General features: G+C 37.3%; 1 pseudogene; it reads right to left on the minus strand.

Annotated features, from left to right (window-relative positions):
• Positions 1–4,818: 4,818 nt before the first annotated feature.
• Positions 4,819–5,927, minus strand: LOC124075723 (RNA transcription, translation and transport factor protein-like; annotated as a pseudogene).
• Positions 5,928–7,659: the final 1,732 nt, after the last annotated feature.

Consider the following 7,659-nt stretch of genomic DNA (forward strand, 5'->3'; position numbering starts at 1 on the left):
TTGACTTGAATGGTCCTACATTTTTAGATGCTAAAACTTATAGAAGACTTTAAATTTAAGTATTCAACTTATGACTCGTTTCCAGGTTACTAATATTTATACCTGTTTTATGCTTTTTCCTACTAGCTCATTGCCATATCCAAAATTCATACACACACACACATACACACACACACAACACACACACATATTCAGGCACATCATAGATTCTATTTTTAACAATCTTCAGAAATCTGATTAAACCTTAGACCTTTATTTAAAGCCTAATTTTTTTAACTGTCATCACCAAATTATTCTTTGATATAAATTTTCAACATGAAGTGTATCTGTTATCCTGACTATTTGCAGTTTGGGAAACCATTTCACTACACAGCGATTTATATCATATAGGTGGCATTTATATTATTTTAAGCACCTATACACATTCCTGTTATGATTACAGCAATTAAAATAAATACCCTTCCAAAATGTTTGAAGAACTTAATAACATTGTTCCCGAAACATCTGTCTGAAGCCACTGGGATCTGTGTTTATACCACAAGAAATAGCTACACTTTTACTTGAGAGCTGAATTATGCTACCAATTTGGCATACTTTTTGTACACATGGACTGATCATTTCAGATATTCCAAAGTCACTTCATCCTTCTTGCCATTCAGCATTCTAAAGAAAGTAGCAACAGCTTTGCACAAGCTGATCCCTACCTTTTGAGAAGGAAGTGAGAGGAAAAATAGGATTTTCCCACAGTGTTGTCATAAAACTAATAGGAAATTACTTCTGTATAGATCTGATAACATGTGTCAGTATTATAATCCTAAAATTATTCAAATTATTGCCTGCTTTGGCAAAGATCATCTATAAATCATTTTCAGGGCATATTGACTTATTACCAACATATATGTCAAATTACTATAATTTGGTGCTATAGATAAATTTTTTTTTGAGGTATGGGGTGGTAATCAGGGATTGAACCCAGTGGTACTTAACCACCAAGGCACATCCCTGCCCCCCGCTTTTTTTGTGGTGCTGGGGATTGAACCCAGAGTGAGGAAAGCACTCTACCAACTGAGCTCTATCCCCAGCCCCCCAGCCCTTTTTAATATTTTATTTAATGAAAGACCATTAAGTTGCTGGTTTTGAACTCACGATTCTTCTGCCTCAGTCTCCCAAGCCACTAGGATTACAAGCATGCGTATCTTGGGCATAGGGTGCAGGTTAGAATTGCTGATGAGCTGCATGCAACCCAGCTCATGCCTGGCTAGATAAATTCTTTGTGAGAGAAAAGGTAAGAAATTGGGAGGCATATTATATCAGAGTTTGCTCAATAAGTTAAATTTTCAGTTTCTGGAAGTAAAGTGACCCATAGTAAATAGAGAGTCCCTGATAAAATCCTCCCATTGCTCAATGATATACTCACAACCTCACCAGCACATGTTCCCTCTCTGAATATATGTGTCAAATTCAGGACAGTTTAATTCTGTAAATATAGATTGAGCTCGTTATGTCTGTTTATTACATTTTGTGGTATGGGGAGGCAGAGACAATTGATGCAACCTCTACCTCAAATAGTTTCTAATCTTAGAAAAGCAGATGGATAGCTAACTATAAGACCAACCAGAATAAAATGAAACTTGCACAGAGACTTCCAAGCTGTTTAATCATTTACCATTACTTATTTTCTTAATAATTACCATCAATGTCAATTTTTCAGTAAGTCATTCCAGATGACCAAAACAACACAGTTGATTTTTATTAGACCTTCGTCCTCCCACCCCAAATTCACATTTTTACATAGTTTAGTATACCCTACCTGTCCATGACACAGCTGAACTAACCACCATCTCTGGACATGGTGTTATAGGGGGAGGGACCAGCACTCTGTCTGCAGATTACAGAGACTCGGGGTTGCATGCAGCTCATCAGCAATTCTAACCTGCACCCTATGCCCAAGATACCTTTCTCTGCTCAAGCCCAGCTACCTGAAGTTTGGTATGTTTAAAAGCAGGAGTCAACCATAATGAAAACAATGAGACCAATTCAAAATGTTAGTACTTCTTATGAAACTGCACTTCCTACATTTCCTCATTGCAATGGTTAGGAGGATGGACTTCGCAGTCAAGTTTGAAATTATGTCTCCTGGGCAAAGTGGATTACAATCCTCTGGCTGCCTCAGTTTTCTCATTTCCAAGCAAATATATGTAAGTGCTTAGAAAGTATTATAGCACAAAGGAAGCCCCCCTTAGTGTTTAATATTATTATCTCCCTCACAACTCTGGGGAAATTAATATAATTAGCAATTCCCCTCACAAGTCATAGTACTCAAATAATAATACCTAAACAAGTAGAGTATTTCTATGAGGAGCATCTTGGATTTGGAATGGTCCCCTAAAGGCTCTCATGTTAAAGGCTTGGTCCTCAGCTGTAGCACTATTAGAAGATGGTGGAACCTTTAAAAGGTGGGGCCTAGTGGGAGGTTTCAGGTCACTGAAAGAATGTCCTCCAAGGAAACTGTGAGCTGCTAGTCTCATTCTCTTTTTTTGCATCAAGCCATGATGTGAACAGACCTTCTCTGTTACAAACTCTGCCATAGGCCCAAAGCAAGAGGTCCACCCTATGATGGACTGCAATCTCCACAAATGTGAGCCAAAATAAAACTTTTATCTTATTAAATTGATTTATCTCGAGTATATGTTACAGTAAGGGAAAGCTAACTAACACAGTCTAAGGACTCTACACATATTGCCTATTTAAATCTCTCAACACAGCTTGAGGCAGATGTTATAAATCTTTGTTTGTTGGTTTCTTTTTTGTTTCTTGGGGGAGTGGGTTGTTTTGTTTTGGTTTTTTTTTTTGGTACAAGAGATTGAACCTAGAGGTACTTACCCACTGGGTCACATCCCTAAGCCCTAATTACTTATTTAGTTTTGAATCAGGGTCTTGGTAAATTTTCCAGGCTGGTCCTCCTGCCTCACTCAACCTCCCAAGTAGCTGGGATTACAGGCATGTTTCACAACATCCCACTTTTGTACAAACTTTATTTTTAAAAACTTAATGGTATAGAGCTTTTGTAGCATGACCATTTTTTCAATATAGAAAAGCAATTATGAAATTCATTTGGAAAAATAAGAGACTCAGAATATCCAAAGCAATCCTTAGAAAGAAGAGTGAAGCAGAAGGCATCATAATACCAGACCTTAAACTGTACTACAAAGCTATAGTAACAAAAAACAGCATGGTATTGGCACCAAAATAGACACACATATTGGCACCAAAATAGACCAATGGTACAGAATAGAAGACACAGAGAAAAACCCACATAAATACAGTTATACTAGACAAAGGTGCCAAAAACATACACTGAAGAAAAATAGCCTCTTCAACAAATGGTAATAGAAAACTGGAAATCCATATGCAGCAAAACGAAACTAAACCCCTATCTTTCACCATGCACAAAACTCAACTCAAAGTGGATCAAGGACCTAGGAATTAAACCAGAGACCCTGTGCCTAATAGAGGAAAATGTAGGCCCAAATCTTCATCAAGTCAGATTAGACACCGACTTCCTTAAAAAGACTCCTAAACACAAGAAATAAAATCAAGAATCAATAAATGGGATAGATTCATACTAAAAATTTATATCTCAGAAAAAGAAACAATCAATGTGGTGAAGAGAAAGCCTACATTTGGAGAGCACATTTTGCCACATGCACATCATATAGAGTACTAATCTCCAGGATATATAAAGAACTCAAAAAACTTTACACCACAAAAACAAATAACCCAATCAATAAATGGGCTAAGGAGCTGAACAGAGACTTCTCAGAAAAAGATATATCATTGATCAATAAATATATGAAAAAATATTCAACATCTCTAGTAATTAGAGAAATGCAAATCAAAACTACTCTAAGATTTCATCTCAGTCCAATCAGAATGGGAATTATCAAGAATACAAACAATAATAAGTGTGGGAGAGGATGTGGGGGAAAAGGTACCCTCATACATTGCTGGTGGGACTGCAAATTGGTGCAACCACTCTGGAAAGCAGTATGGAGATTCCTAAGAAAACCTGGAATGGAACCACCATTGACCCAGCTATCCCCCTCCTCGGTCAATACCCAAAGAACTTAAAATCAGCGTACTATAGTAAAGCAGCCACATCAATGTTTATAACAGCTCAACTTAGTTAAACTGTGGAACAAATCTAGATGCCCTTCAGTAGATGAATGGATAAAGAAACTGTGGTATATATTCACAATGGACTATTACTCAGCATTAAGAGAGAATAAAATTATGGCATTTGCAAGTTGGATCAAGTTGGAGAATATCATGCTAAGCAAAGTAAGCCAATCCCAAAAAACCAAAGGCTGAATGTTTTCTCTGATAAGTGGATGCTGATCCATAATGGAGTGGGAACATGGGGAAAATGGAAGAACTTGAAACTTTGGGCAAAGGGGAGGGAGCAGGGAGGAGCATGCAGATAGGAAAGATGGTGGAATAAGATGGACATCATTATCATATGTGTATGACTGCACATATGGTGCGACACTACACTGTGTACAAAGAAATGAAAAGTTGTGCTGCAATTGTGTACAATGAATCAAAATGCATTCTGCTGTCATATATACCTAATTAGAATAAATTAAAATGTAAATAAATAAATAAATAAATGAAATGAAAGCTTAATGATGATAAATCTCCAGAGATTCATCAATTTTCTGTGATTTCTCCACTGACAATGTGACATTTGACTTTCAAGCACCTACGAGAAGTTCCCTATTGTGTATGTGAGAAGCTGAAATGCTCATGCGTTCATCTTCATGCTTTCCTGATTGTGGTGTGGGGGTCTGCCTCTGGATCAGCAATAAGGGCCTAGGCAGCCACTCTGGCTTCCTCAGCTTGTCTGGAACCCTCTGAGCTCTTCTGCAGGCAGTAGTTGCATTATTTCAGCATCTTCATTGCAAGTTGCAACTCCTGTGTCTAAACCAAGAATATTTTTATGCAAAGCAACAGGCAAGCCCACTTTTTTGTGGGGATGGGGATGCTACCCAGGGCCTGGCACATGCTACACATGCACTCTACAACTGAGCTACAGCCCAGCTCAAGCCCTCTTTTGTTTGACTTGCTTTAGCAACTGCTTCCTATGTTGGGGCACCTGAATCAAAATATAAGCATCCTTAAGCATGACAAGATAATCGTCATGATATTGAATCTGAAGGTTAGCCAAAGCTATCAGACAAACATTAAAATCAGGATTATTTACATTCAAACAAATCAGTGACTCTGTATTTTTAACTGCACTGATAGCAATTGCATTATCAGGTCTTCGAAGTTTTTTTCAGCATTATCTGCACATTTGATTCTAACAACTAACCTAAGAAGTCAATCAATCATTCCTTATAGATCTTGATTCTTGAAAGGGCAATTAACATCTCTGAGATACTTTTCAAAAATTTGGGACAGTCACTGCTGTGGGTGGGTCTCAATTTACCTCTGTCTTCAATCTTGTAGTGCCTGATTTTCTGCTCTTTAAGCCAAACAATAAATTTCTAAATTCCATTTCATCTTTGCAGAAATACCTAGCTTCTTGCCTTCGTCCCCTGAGTCTCTGCTAGGAGGGGAGAAGCGAGATGGAGCTGGAGATGCAGGCACTCAGCACACTGAGGAAGGTCTGGTGCCCTCTTAACAACTAGACATACAGTCTCTCTGAAAAAAAAAGCAGCAGAAATTTAATGGTTCATGAAGGAGAGGAGAGTGGCTAACAAATTGCCTAATCTTTAGTGATGAGATTCCTTTGTTGCTGCTCCAAGGGAAAAAGTCAAGTTCCAGGGCACTAAAAACTATTTACAGCCTCTCACCTCCCACTTCACTTGCCTCTGAACTGCATCCAAATTGAATTCAACACATGGTCCTTCTCCTAATGCCATTGTGAGTTAATGGTTCTTTTAATCTACATCTTATCTCTCAGCTGTAGTCTATGGCTGTCCCTAACTCTTAAAGTATCAGATCAACAGATGTGAGATCTCAGTAATTCAGAGTTTAAGACTGATAATAAGAAAAAAAAATGTTCAATGTCAGATAAATGATAACATCTTGTAGTTCTATTTTAAATTTCAGGATGCAGAAATTTCCTTCCAAGTAAAGGCAAGTAAAAGCAAAAAAAAAAAATGCTTTCATTATTATTATTATTATTTTCTACAAATCATGTAATAAACCAGACAAATGATGCTACAGTCCTCTGTTCATTAATGCAGATCAGAAAAAGCAAGAATACTTCTGTACAGTTGAAAGATAAGATCCTGGAAAAATCTTTTTGAATAAAAAATTGATAATAACATTCTCTCTATAGAGGAGTATATTACTAACAAATCAACACTGGTAAGGGCCATGGTGTGGGTGTTTGGTTTCTCACACTGATAAAGTGAAAAAGTTGAAAAGTCTATCACGGGTAGTACACAAGAGAATCGAGATAAATTTGGAGGACATGGATGCCTTTGAAGACAGCATCTCAAAAGTTCAGACATATGCTTTAAATGGGAAAGAAGAGAGAAGAAGCAGCTGGAAAAATTAGATTATAAAAAGGCTTTAAAATAATTAAAAGGAGGCTGGGGTATAGCTCTGTGGTAGAACTCATGTGCAAAGCCCTAGGTTCAACCCCCATCACCAAAAAAAAAAAACAATCCAATATGCTAAAGTATGTGAATATTTTTATGTAGACACTAAATATTCAATGCTATACTGACCCACATTCAAAACAAAAACAAAAAAGAAACAGATTTCTGGTTTAAAAAGATCTTTCTGGTTTCCTGTGTAGGCTAGAGGAAAAGAGTGAGATTGAATACCAAAAGAGGTCAGGGATTTTCTGCAAATAATGTAATAAACCAGACAAATGATGCTACAGATGGCCTGGTACTCTAGTGGCACCACTGGAAATTAAGGGATGGAGATTAAACTTGTGAAAAATATGGAAATCAGGGAGGATAGGTCTTGGTAGGAATTATACATGCTTTTTGAGAAGCAGAGAATATCCTAGGAAAGTTTTCCTTCATTTTTAAAACCATCCTCCTTTTTTAAATAAACATAAAAGAAGCTGAGCATGGTGGTACATGCCTGTAATCCCAGTGGCCCAGGAGGCTAAGGCAAAAGGATCACAAGTAGAGGCTAGCCTTAGCAATTTAATAAGGCCCTAGCCAACTTAGTGAGATCCTGCCTTAAAATAAAAAATAAAAAGGACTGGGGATGTAGCTCAGTGGTATAGTACCTCTGGGTTCAATCTCTAGTACCCCCCCCCCAAAAAAAAAGAAAAGAAAAAAAAAAAAAAAACATTTAAAAAACTTATACCTTCACCACCCCTGCAACAAAATTCTTGTGTTCTTTCCATTGGAATACACTCCATTCTAGTGTACATTAAAAACCACTTCCCTTCATATTGGGAGAAAAAGTAGGCCCAAATCTCCATCACGTCAGATTAGGCACCAACTTCCTTAAAATAAAACTCCTATAGTGCAAGAATTACTATCAAGAATCAATAAATAGGATGGATTCAAACTAAAAAGCTTCTCAGCAAAAAGAAACAATCAGTGAGGTGAATAGAGAGCCTACTAATTGGGAACAAATTCTTACCACATGCACGTCAGATAGTGCACTCATCTCTAGAAT

This window comes from Marmota monax, unplaced genomic scaffold (assembly GCF_021218885.2).
Source record: "Marmota monax isolate L192 unplaced genomic scaffold, Marmota_monax_Labrador192_F-V1.1 WCK01_AAM20220418_F8-fsc00036, whole genome shotgun sequence".
NCBI classification, from domain to species: domain Eukaryota; kingdom Metazoa; phylum Chordata; class Mammalia; order Rodentia; family Sciuridae; genus Marmota; species Marmota monax.